At 54.5% G+C, this 12,463-nt stretch overlaps 1 protein-coding gene and 1 long non-coding RNA gene across 2 annotated transcripts in view; both read right to left on the minus strand.

The window, feature by feature from the left end:
* KAZN (kazrin, periplakin interacting protein) overlaps positions 1-12,463 on the minus strand; it is a 535,612-nt gene that overhangs the window by 173,317 nt on the left and 349,832 nt on the right. The gene's annotated exons all lie outside the window — the stretch shown is intronic.
* The window catches only part of LOC102497767 (uncharacterized), a 6,105-nt gene continuing 3,548 nt past the window's right edge, over positions 9,907-12,463 (minus strand). The window contains exon 3 of the long non-coding RNA XR_334078.2: positions 9,907-10,058. This is a non-coding gene — a long non-coding RNA (uncharacterized LOC102497767). The remainder of the gene's footprint in view (positions 10,059-12,463) is intronic.

The following is a 12,463-nucleotide window of genomic DNA, read 5'->3' on the forward strand; positions in this document are numbered from 1 at the left end:
TATTGCGGTGTGGCCATTCCCTCCTGGGGGAGTGATTTCCCGCTTTCTGTCTCTCTGTATCTTTCTGGTGAGTGCAAGTGCCCTATAGCAAAACCCCCCCCAAAAAAAAAAAAAAAAAGAGTAAAGAGTAGAGTCAGCGTTTCAACCCAGGCAGTCTAGCTCCTGCACCCACAATCACAACTCCTACACTGTATCAGACACTTCTGGGAGGAGGGGAACAGGTAACAAAGAGTTTTCTAAGCCAGAAGAACCCAGCCCTTAACCAGGTTTGGCAGGTCATGGGGTGGGAGGCACACCCCCAGCAGGGATGAGCCAGGCACCCATGTATCGTGGTCCCCGTGCAGCTCCTGGAGAAGGATGTGGCCATGGAACCAGTGTGTCCTTCCCACGAGAGCAGGGACCCCGTTCTGCTCACACTGACACCAGCGCCCAGCTCAGCGCAGGGCTCCTGGCAGTCCTGCAATACTGGCTCTGCGTGCCATGCTGAGACGCAGTAGGTATGGAGCCAGGCGTCCAGGGCTCAGTCTGGGCTCCCCCACTTCCTGGCTGTTTGACCTGTGGATAAGTGACCTCTGACCTCCTATCTGAAAATGGAGCCAAGACTGGTCACTCAGGGCTACAATAAACATTAAACAAAGCAATCTCTAAGTGAAAACACTCCAGGAAACTTTAAATGGAAGTCAACTTGAGCTCATCCTGATGGTTATTACAGAAAAGGGCACACTCCTGACCTTCCGGGGGAAGGCCTTTGCCTCAGCCACCACAGAATCCTGGCCTTCCGGCCTCCCCAGTCCAGGAGAGGAGAATGAAGGGCAGAGGAGGATGTGCTACTGGGTGGGGTGGAGGGGCAGACAGAAGAGCTGGGTGGGGGGCTTCGATCGGAGGCTGGGTTGACTAATGGACAGCAGTCAAGGCCGTCAGGGACTGTCCCCGGCTGCCTGTCACAGGGGATCTGATCACAGCCTAGCACACACCTCCAGAGCTCAGGGCTCCATCTGAATCCCGACCACCTGTGCATTTCACTGTACGTAAATCATACAAGGGAAAACCCCCTCAATGTAGCAGTAACAGTTCAGATTTTCCATTAAAAACTCCTGTTTATAGTCCCGTACCAGTAAAACACCTCCAGGTACAGACTCAGCCAGCCCCATGTTGCCCCACAGGCCTTAGTGGAAGGGGCACCTTGGCTTTGTGGACTGACCTCTGTTCCCGACAGCAGGGGGCCTGCGTGCCCAGGAAAACAAACTGAATGCCCAGAAAACTGTCCCACACCCCCATGGCCAGCTGGAGATCTTTCCAGATGTCATGATGCCCCACGCTGCCCTGCCACGTCCCCTTGCCATCTTACACACGGTGACTCTGTTTCCAAGTAGTGGGTGCCACGTGCTCCATCCCAGGGCTGTGGTGACCCCTGCCTGGGACTCAGGCACTGGAGGGACCTGGGTGCAAGTCCAGGTCTGCGGGCTCTGAAACCACCCTGCCATGGGCTGGCCTAGCAGTCAAATGACACCAGCGTTGCCTTGGCTGTGTTCCTGCTGCTGTGATCGGGCTTGAGCCAAATGCAGCCCAGGTGGTGAACTCAGTACATGGGATCTTGGTATATGGGGATGATGGCTGTTCTAAAAACGAGGAAGAAGTGTGCCCTTGGAGGGCTAAAGCTTTAGAATGAGACACAGTGACTCATCTGGGCAAAGTCACTTTAGGAGACAGGGAGGTTCAAGATCCCAAGGCTCAACAGTAGTAGGCCGAATGTATTAACTGAAATACCCAGTAAAGGGGGGAGTCCCAGGAAGGGAGAGGGGGAAGAGAGTGGCTGGCAGAGCCCACCACCCAGGGCAGAGGGTGTGAGGGTCTTTGCCAACTGACTAGGGCCCCTCCCCTGTTCTCCTGCAGTTCTGTGAAGTAGCAGGGGTCAGGAACAAGGTGCTTACGTGTATATTCCCTCTGTTCTAGAATGCTCTCATCACCTTCGCCCTGGTGACAGTACGAGCACTTTCCGAGCTCCTGGCACGCCAGGATTGTCCTGGCTCTGTGCACTAGTTCCCTACCCACTTAAGAGCCCTAAGCGATGTCTGTGTCTTCCAAGAGAAACTGAGGCCTGCAGGGAATGTGTGGTTAAACTGAGGTAGTCCAGCTGCAGAGGAGCTGCTGTCCCCACCAAGTCACAGCCTTCTGCCACAGGTACAGTTGCAGACAAGGTGCCCCCGAGGCAAGCAAAAACCACTGCACCCTCTCTCAGGGCCTGCGGTGGGCAGAGAACCTGCGAACCCGCCCTGAGAACTGTGGCCTGGAAAAAGCCAGCCTCGGGGCAGCTTCCCCTGCCACAGTGCAGCTGACTTCTGTGACTACCTCTGTCCCCATTCACCATGCTGACTCTCTGGGCCCTCGGGCTCCTGCTGGTGGACACAGGTAGGCTAGGGTTGAGACTATGGCTTCCTGAAAACTTCTGTGTTTGCTGGGCCTCTGTCGTGTGATTCTGACACCTGGAGCCTCGTGGGTAATAGGGAACAACCACCAAATGGGAGGAGACTCTCAAAGAACCCCCACTCTCAACGGCATCCTTAGCAGTATCACTCCCCAGGCCCGGAGAGCTCCTGCAGGTGGGGGCCATTACAGGGGCCCAGGCACCACAGCCTTTGTCTTTCCTCAAGTTTCACGGGGATTGTCTTTTCCTCCAAGCACCGTTTAATCTCCTTCCCTGCCATGGCTGTGCCGGTCCAGCCACTGGCTTATAAACACACCTTTTAGCCAGCCCCTCCTCCAGCCCTGATTGCCAAGCTGGCTCTCTCTCCATCCTGCTGCCGAGGGAAGGGTTCACAGTTCCCGCAGAGGAGCAGTGTCCAGCCAGCCCCACGCCCCAGAATTCCAGGTCTGCATCCTTTCACTCACCCCCCCACCAGATGCGGACTGGGTGTCCCTGTGCCAGGCACTGGCGACGAAGGGTGTAGGTCACAGGAGCAGAAGCAGAAAGTGGAGGAATCACAACCTGGACCACTCAGCTCCCTGCGCTCAGGCAGACCTTAACTGGAGCACGGGTGCTGCAGGGTGCAGTTCCCTGGGCTCTGCAGGAGACCCACACCACCTCAGTGCCTGACCTGCAAACCACTCAGCAGGTGATCCTCGCACCAGGGGGGAACGTGAGCCTCCAAATCCACCATCTGGCTAGAGGTGCGATGGGCGAGCACCTGCCTGCCACCCGGGAGGCTGAGTTCCTGAGGGGCAGTGACAACAAGTGACGGTCCCAAAGCCTGCACCCAGGTCACCGTGCCTATGAGGAGCTTGCTCTGATCACTGTGCTTGGGCGAGAGAGACTGGAAAGGAAAGGGCTGGCCTCTCCTTGGGGCCTGGCCAGCTGCCTCCTCCAGCTGTTTTGCAGTGGGGATTAGAAGCGGCGAGCTGTTCAGTCCACTGCAAATCTGGTGGGCCAATGGGGCTGTCCTTGGGTATCCGCTAGAGGCAGGTGGAACACAGCACGTGTGTCAAGCTGGGCCTCGGAGCCAGGTTCCCTCTGAGATGCTGCTCAGCCTGCCTTGTTTTTACAGTTTCCCATTACTCCCTCTCTTGGCTTGGGCAGTAGACATTCCTGTCCGGGCTGAGAGCTATGCCCCCTGCTTTTTAACATGGCCCTCCATTTCCCTTTGGGAGCCTCTCCCTACGGTCAACCTCTGGTTCGGAGATGGGCATGTGACCCAGTCTGGCCAATCAGAGCACTGAATTACCCTGGCCAGTGTGACTGGTTTGGGGCACACGACCCAAATCAGTCCAGTCAGAGGTCACTTCTGGACCAGGATCCAAGTGCTCTCTTTACTGATAGGCTTGAGTTCTGAGGATGGTGCCCAGAGCTGCTGGCAGCCATCTTGTCACCATGAGGGAGCAGCCAGCAAGACCAGGACAGGACTTAGATGAACTTGAACACCTGAGTCCTGGATCACACCACACCCGAGGCCATGATCTATCCTTCAACTGTTCAGTTACAGGAGCCAACACATTCCCTTTAGTTCTGAAGCCAGTTCAAGCCCTGTTTTCGACCCTTCGCAACTGAAAAAGAATCCTGACAAACAGGACGGTTTTCTGGGCGTCCATTGTCCCCGTAAACTTGAAGGCTCCCTCTTACGTGCTAAGCACTCCAATCTATCACTCTTCCCTCCGAAACTGGATGAGCAAAAACAGGCAATGGAACCTACTTCCTCCCACGAAAGCAGTTAGCAACTCACGGTGGACACTTCAGCTCCAACTTCTTTTTGACCAGGGACCACTGGCAGTCCCTCTGGCTGGAAACCCTGGACGGTGAACACTCTTCAAGTTCTGCCTCGAGGCTCTTTCCAGCCTTGTCCTGCCCAAATCGGGCTTCCTCCTCAGCTCCCACCGGAGGGGCCTTTCAGCACCACTTTCACAGTCACTGGTTGCCCGAGGCTTCCGGCCCCCATGTGGGCACTCGCTATGTGCCTGGCACTGAGTCTCGTCCCCCCCCTCGTTCTCTTACCAGCTCCTTGGGAGAAGTATGGGCATTTTCCCCACTTGGCAGATACAGAGATGGAGGCTAGAACAGGGAGACTGGCTGACCTTGAATAAAAGGGGCACAGCTGGACCCCAACTCGGAAGCCTGCCCGACTCTCCAGAGCCCCCAGACTTAACCACAGACCAGGCTAGTGCTCTGCCTGTTTCCCAAACTAACAAAGACAGCATCTGACGAGCGGGCGCAGAATCGAAACTGGGCCTTTCTTTGAACTTTCAGTCTTTGAGCTTCTGATGATAAAAACGGCCAGGTCCCTTGGTCTTGGCTCCTATGACAATATCCCCGCCTCCCCAAGGCCAGGCTTCCAAAGGAAGGCATCAGGAGAGGGGCTGCAAGGACCCCCAAGGCCAGGCTGCTAAAGGGTGGGCCCAGGAACGGTGGCACTGCCTGGCTTCCTCCCGCCTTCACACGCACGCTTCTCACATCTCTCCCTCCTCCCTCTGTTCCAGGCTCCTGGGGAGAAAATCCACCTTACAGGAAAATGAAGAAGGCCCAGCATGAGTCCCACCCAGCAACTCGTGACATGGCCCCCAATGCAGCGTGCATGAAGCTCATCGCAAACCAGGAGGAACCAACTCAACCGAGGCCTTGCAACTGCAGGGGCAAGCCCAGGCTGTCCCTCCCAGCCCTGAGCCTGGGTCAGCAACACCCTGGTCTGTTTCCTTCTCCGCCGCTGGCCAGAATCCACAGAATGATGGAACTGCCTGTCCCATCTGTCGGAGGGTGAGTTCTTTTCTGTCGGGGGGAGGGGAGGAGCGCTATCTTCCTGACAAGATGGGAAAGAATGGGGCATTTCAATTCCCATTTGATAGGCGGGAAAACTGAGGTAGAGGAAAGTGTCTGGAATCCCAAAGCGTCTGCTAGGCCTGTGACCACACTGAGCTGGGCTCGAATATTCCAAGCTACTCTCAGATATGAACACAGGTTATTAAATACATTGAAGGGCACAGGGCATTCTGAAGGTCCCCATAAATGTAAACAATGACTTGGAGATGCGAGTGGGTGAGCAAGGCTCAGTCAATGGCTGTCTAAGATGGCTCCATCATTCAAGGGCAGAGTCTGAAATTCTCGCATCTTCAGATCCACATGGCAAATGGATGCGAGCCTTCAGGAGCATTTATACCAAGTCCGAACAGCGGTCTAAAGGAATGGCGAACCTGAATCCTCCCTGTCCTCATCAGCTTCTGAAGGGAACTAAGACAGTTCATGAGTATTCCGGGCTGTCACATGACCTCTGTGTCCCTTCACTTCCTTACCTGTCAGAGGGCAGCAATGATAAACAGCAATGGCTCTGGAACAGAACTACTTGGTTCAAAGCCTGGCTCTGCCCTTGAGTAGCTGTTTGACCCAGGCAATTCACGTCCCTGTCCTGTGCGGAGAACGGCAGTTACAATGGCACCCATCTCCTAGGGTCTCTGTGACATGCAAAAGCAGTAGGTGAGAAGGTCCAAGGAGGGGCCTGGCCCGGGTGAGCCCTCAGTAGACGCTGGTAGCCCGCTGAGTGTGCCTGAGCCCCGGAGGGGTGGGGAAGGAAGCCGGTGTCCCGACCACAGCTCACCTCGTCATTGGTAGAGGCCGTGGGGCTCCAGGCGCTGCAGGGCAGTGCTCAAACCTACATAACTCACTCCTGATTATTCTCCGGCCCAACTGAGCAGCTGCTCCAAGAAGAAATAAAATATGCTTTGCATACTTTAAATGTTTCACTTATGAAAACTGGCAGGGCCGCCTTTCTAAATTGTTTAGCAATAAAGTAACTAACGAGCACCGCTCGACAGTGCCGGAGCCCGCGCGGGTGGGAGAGCGGGCTGGGGGTGGGAGGCAGGGCAGGACGGCCGCCAGTGTGGAGGCTGCCAGAGCTCCCAGAGGCGCCATCTGGGGTTTCTCAGATGGGCACTGGGATCACATCCTGGTGTCCTGAAGTGCAATCGGATTCTCCCTCTAGAAGCCCAGCCCTAAGCGGACAGGGGCAGAGGGGAGGACCCTTCCGGGCTGGTACGTTTTCCCACGCTCCAGGGCGCCCCAGTTTCCAGCTAATCAAGTTAATTGAAAAATTACCCGGGGGCTGAGAGGGAGCAGGCCCAGCAAAGGACCGGGCTCACAGGAGACGCCACTGGGTCTCCAGCAGGACTGGACTTGAACAGCTTGGAGCTGGGAAGCCTGGTACTGGGCTTGGCGTTCCAGGATTCGGCGCTCTCTGAGAGGGCTCACATGCCAGGCCCCTCCCAGCAACCTCAGGGGTGGTACTGCTCCGCCTGACAGATGGGGAAGCTGAGGCAGAGACCTTCCGAAGACATGTGCCGACGGAGTCGGGGGGCACACTTGCCCAGGCAGCCCGAGGCCCCTGTGTACTTCTTCCCAGGATGGCATTCTGCATCATGCCACGGGGTCACCCCATCCCAGATCCCCACAAGTGTACTTCGGGAGGAAGCCCCAGTGCCGACCACCTTGCGATGTGCCAAGAGGCCTCTGTCCTGCCTGGAATGAGATGGTGCCTTCGTACACAGAAGGCTTCGCCGTGGCTGGTCCTGCTGGGCTGAAGAGAGTGCTTTCACCCTTTTCTTCTGGCGCGCTCACTCCTGTTGGGGTCATTATCCCAACTCCCTGGGAAGATTATGTGGTGGGTTCCACTGTCCTCATTAGAGGGCAGTCAACCCATGGCCCAAGGACGGCACCAGGACTCAGCCAGGTCACATAGGAGTCTGGGGTGCACTGAAGTCTGAGCCCGGTTCCCCACCTGAGTTTACTCCACCCACCGTGCAGACTCGAGGGTATAGCCCTACTCTCTGGGCTGTTCTTTCCACATCTGTCCCCCTAGGGACCCTGCCTGTTCAAAGGACCTGGGGCACCATGATTCCAGAGTGGCCCATCGGTCCCCAGAGGCCTGCAAAGCAGAACACCAACCGGGGCCCGACAGCTGGGACCCCCTTTCCATCAGGCTGGACTTTCAGCATAAAACTGAGCAAAGCTGATTAGAAAAATACCCTATTTCACTTGCAAAGTCTGAATAGTGTGGTCTACAAACCAAACATATAATCAAGACCCGGAAAACGTGGCTTCTTTGTTTCTTCCTCTGGGGGCAGGGAGGGGTAGTGGTATGAGGAAGACAAACTCAAATCCCTGAGTTACCACCTTAGAAATTCTGCCTAAGGACCAGCAGTTAGCATAATGGCTATGTCACTGGACTCCCACGTAGTCGACTGTGGTTTGAGTCCTGGACCCCGTGGCTTAAACTCATGCCGGGCACGTGTGCGTGCGTGCGTGCCCAAGATTCCAAGGGGAGATTGGAGGAGAAGGGATTGTGGTGTGGCCATCCCCCCTGGGGGGTGATTTCTCGCTTTCTGTCTCTCTCTCTGTCTGTCTGGCGAGCGCATGCGCCCTATAGCCAAAACCTAATGGCCCCTTAAAGCAAAACCCCCCAAAAAAAAAAAAAAAAAAAAAAGGGACAGAAAGAAATTCTGCCTAAGGACAGAACTTCCCCACAGGAAAACATGACCAAGGCCACATACGTTACTTCTGCTGTGGCAAACACTGAGCACCCCTGCTGAGAAGTGGCATAGTCTCAGTGGTTAGAAACACCTCTGGGCAAGGTGGTCTGGGTTCAAATTCAGCTCCTTACTAAGCAAGCAAGTCACCTCACCTCTCTGTGCCTCAGTTCCCACAGCTATAAAATGGGGGTAATGGTACCTTTTTAATTTTTTTCCAGAGGTTTTAGCCTTAGGGCACATGTGTTTGCTGGGAAAGGAAAGAGACAGAGACAGTGAGAGAGAAAATGAGAAATCACCCCCCCCAGGGGGTGCCACAATTCCTTCTTCTCCATTCTCCTCCCAGAACCTTGGGCACTATGCACATGCACCCAGCATGATTTTCAAGCCACCGGGTTAGGGACCTTAACCATGGTAGGCCATGTGGGAGCAACATAACTGCTACACCGTCTACTGGCCCCAGGGTACCTATTTTATAAGGTTGTTGTAAGGCTGAAGTAAGTGACTACACGTGAAAGTGCAGAGCTGACACGGCACGCATTACACAGTTGTCTCAGGGAATCTGAAGGGACTGGTGCCTGGCCCGCCCTCAGATAACAAACTGTGGGCGTTCGAGTCCCTTATATAAAACGACACGGGATCTGCATTTAATCCACACACATCCTCCCGTACACTTTAAATTGCCTCTAGATTAATACTGCATAAACATAAATGCCATGTACAGTTGTTACAGTTCATAGTCTTAATTTGTATTACATTTTTTCCTTAATATTTTTGATCCAAGGTTGGTTGAATCTGTGGAAGCAGGCCTGATAAGAAAGGGCCAACTGTACACATTTCCGTGGTTTTCCCTCCTGCTCCTCTCTTGAAAACAACTGTCTTCTGGCTGTTAAGGCAGCCCCTTCCCCATGGTACTGTCCCTGGGCCCCCAGGGACTTCTGGAATCTCCTGACCCAAATCCCCAGGTAGGACATTCTTGGCTGAGAGGTCTCGGGGGTCTGAGAGCAGCTGGGATTGGATGCCAAGGAAGCGGCCCGCAGATCCTGATCTGGAGGCTGGAGGCTTGAGCTCAGGAATCTCCCTCTATTTTGCCTCCCTGATTTATATCGTTTAAGGGGGGGGGGGGCTGGTTGTTTACTTTTACGGGGGGGGGGGGGAGGCAGAGATGTAACTTTAATTCCCACTCTGAGTGGCCAGTGAGTTGCCCCTAAACATCTCCCCTGGCCCACTCCACCAACAAGTCACAGAGGTCGAACAAGGCTTCCCCTCTGCACGCTGCCTCCCCGGGAAAGCAGAGGAGAAAACTATGTGAAAAATGCAAACTGGAAAAAAAAAAATACCCAGGACTCTCCACCTCCCCACCCCCTCCTCACACGCACATGCACACACAGCGCTCACGCCCAGTTCCACAGAACACAGGCCCTGTCCCAGCACCGTAGTCTTCCAAACGAGGGGGAGGGCAAGGAGGGAGTGCAGAACTGTTACCAGCGGTGACCAGCTCCCAGGCTGTCCTGGAAGGATTACAGACGACCCTGTCCATCTGGAGGAGGAAATCTGCACAGAACAGCATCCTTCCAGGTCGTTCCGGAGCAGCTCCTGGCAGGGGTCAGGTATTACATGCCCGGCACCTTGTGCAGCCCCGACCCATTTCCAAGCTGAGCTGAAGGCAGCTCACGGCACAACTCGGGGGCTTACGGTCAGGCCAAGGCCCCCTAGGCCTGCGCTCTTGAGGTCACCTCCCCACCTCCCCAGCCCCGGCATCTCCCAGGAGAAAATGACGCCGATTAGAGAACAACAGGCTTGCATTTGGCAGCTGCAGAACCGAGGACTCCAGCTGCCATCAAGAAACAGTGGAAGAGACTAGAAATTCTCCATGCCAAGAGTGTGCAGCAGGTCAAAGGCTGGCTTTTAGTCTACGCTTTATTCTCCTAAGTCAGCCTTCTCCTGCCCTCTCTCCTGAGCTGAATTTCTGGATCTTTCCTCACTCCACTCCGTGAACTTCAGGCCATACATATCCCTGGAACAACTGGGCCTTTGGTTGGAGACCTCGTTCCTGACATCTGAAACAGAATCCATTCAGCCGGGCTGCTTGAGTGGGGAGAAGGATGGCTACGTGAACCCCGGCCTACAAGACAGGCAGGGGCAGGAGATGGAAAACAACACACCCACCACAGCTTGTGGAACGTCTAAAAACTGCTTCCACGGCTGGGCGAAGCAGCAGAAAATAAGCCAACAGAAGAAGTGAGTGTCCTGACCAGGCAGGTGTTTGCACTGTAACTCAGCTTGTGGCAAGAACAAGCCCTGTATCCTGTGGGCTTGTTGCCATGTCTCTGGCAGTGTGGGCTGATCACCAACCAAGCCAGCGAGGTCGTCCCATCTCTAGCGCTGAACGACTGGTAGCTGCAGACAACTCAGGAAGCCAAGGAAGGACCAAAGCAGGCTCTGGTGATTTTCCAGCCTTCACATTCAGGACAACGAAGTCCAAACCCAGGCAGCCAAGCAACAAGAAGACTGGACCTCTAGTCCCTCTCTGGGTGAGCAGACAGTGTACATTTCTGCAAAGATTGTCAACGGGACTGAACAGTTTTCAGCTAAGATCCTTGCAGCAGTCATAAAAATTTACTCAGGATAACCCTTGTGCCCAGGAAATTCTCCCTGCTCCAGATTTCCGGAGAAAGCTATAAATCTCCTTTAAAATTAGCATTTTCTCCGCATGCACACCTGCAAAAAGCTAATTTGGGGGAGGTGGTAGGAAAAAGGCCCCCTCCCATCCCCCACTCAATCCAGCCTAGCAGGTAGGTAGCTGATTCAAGTTAAACACTCCCAAGCAAAGAAATTCAATCTTTCTTTTCACGGCCAGCATGGAATGTCTTGTTCTCTCCACCTTCGCCCTCCTCTTTCTGTAATCTCTTGGCTACATGCACGTGTCTGCAGGACCCTCTTGCCAAGAGGTGAGTACTGTTTATTTGGCTGTGAACGTGACTCATGGACCCAACAGGAGTATGTGAACCTGTTACTGAATGTCTCTGGGTTCCTTTTGGCTTATGGGCTGTTAGGAAGGGGATAAGGGTACAGGGTGGGCAAAGGGGAATGGCATCTGATTCCATAGGCCTGGCCTGGCCTGGCCAGGCTGCTGTGCTAGCCTACCTGCCCTGATAGCGTTCCACAGCCTTTTCCACCTGCCTCACCCCCCTCCCAGGAGGCTGCCTGATGTCTTTAAGCTCCTGCTGAGTCTTCTTTTTTTTTTTTTTTGAGAGGTTTTCGCCATAGGGCGCATGCACTCACCAGATAGAGAGACACAGAGAGACAGAAAGCGAGAAATCACCCCCCAGGGGGGATGGTCACGCTGCAATCCCTTCTCCTCCATTCTCCTCTCGGGATCTTGGGCACGCACGCACACGCGCCCGGCGTGAGTTTTAAGCCACCGGGTCCAGGACGCGAACCTCGGTTGACTACGTGGGAGTCCAGCGACATAGCCATTACGCTAACTGCTGGTTCCCCTGCTGAGTCTTCTTAAACAAACATCAGGACAGCCCTGGACACACAGCTCTGTCTGGGGGACATTCTTCCCTTGGAAGTACCAGGGAAGACTGTGGCTCCAGGGGTTCTTCATCTTCCATCACAAAGGGCTCCCAGTAGGGAAGGAGAGATCTGAGGCTCAGGCGGGAGAATCAGTGCACAAGTCTGTCTTCCCACCCGCCCAGCACTACCTATTCTGCCCTCTCCAGAAGGGAAGGTGCCTCGAGAAACCAGGTCGGTCCTCGTGCTGTGGTGGCTGTCTTCTGATGGCAGAGGGTTACCACGTGGAGGGAACAGATGTAGGACGATGATCAAACAGTAGACACCCGTCAAAGGGTGGAAGATACTATGAGATCAATTTTTGGCTCATACAAAAAGTAAGTGAAGAGTTAAAACTAATAAAAAATTATGGAGACTGTCTGGAGAGGAAGTGAATTTCCAATCTCTGAAAGCCTTCAAGCTCAGAACTGGGCATTCTTAGTCCATGGGTCATCCTTGCCTCAAATCCCGAGCAAACTACTTTCCCACAGCTCCCAGGAAGAAGCAGCTCCATACACTAACCTTACAGGTGCCCTGCCTATCCTTAAAGGCATGCCGATTGGACCAGGGTGGTCAGCTAATCCATGACCTACAAAACCATTGCTTAGGGACCACTCGGAATCTGTCTCCCAAGCATTTAAGAGATTCAACCCCCTAGAGAGAGGCAAGGAGCACTTCCAGGGATGGCGGGGCTGGGTAAAGGCTTGGGGACTGCTTTCCAAACTTGGCATTCCTCAGGCTGTGAGGGGCATCATGCCCCATGACTACCCCAAGGCCAGTTCAGGCTCCCTCCGCATGGACCTCCTGTCATCACTGCTCAGTAGTGCCTGGACCCTGACTCTGAGCCATGGAGAACAAAGCTAAGCTGTCACTGTCAAGCCTTGTGCTATCGCAACAGGAGAAAGAG

The sequence above is a fragment of the Tupaia chinensis genome, unplaced genomic scaffold, assembly GCF_000334495.1.
Source record: "Tupaia chinensis unplaced genomic scaffold, TupChi_1.0 Scaffold000146_1, whole genome shotgun sequence".
Taxonomy (NCBI): Eukaryota; Metazoa; Chordata; class Mammalia; order Scandentia; family Tupaiidae; genus Tupaia; species Tupaia belangeri.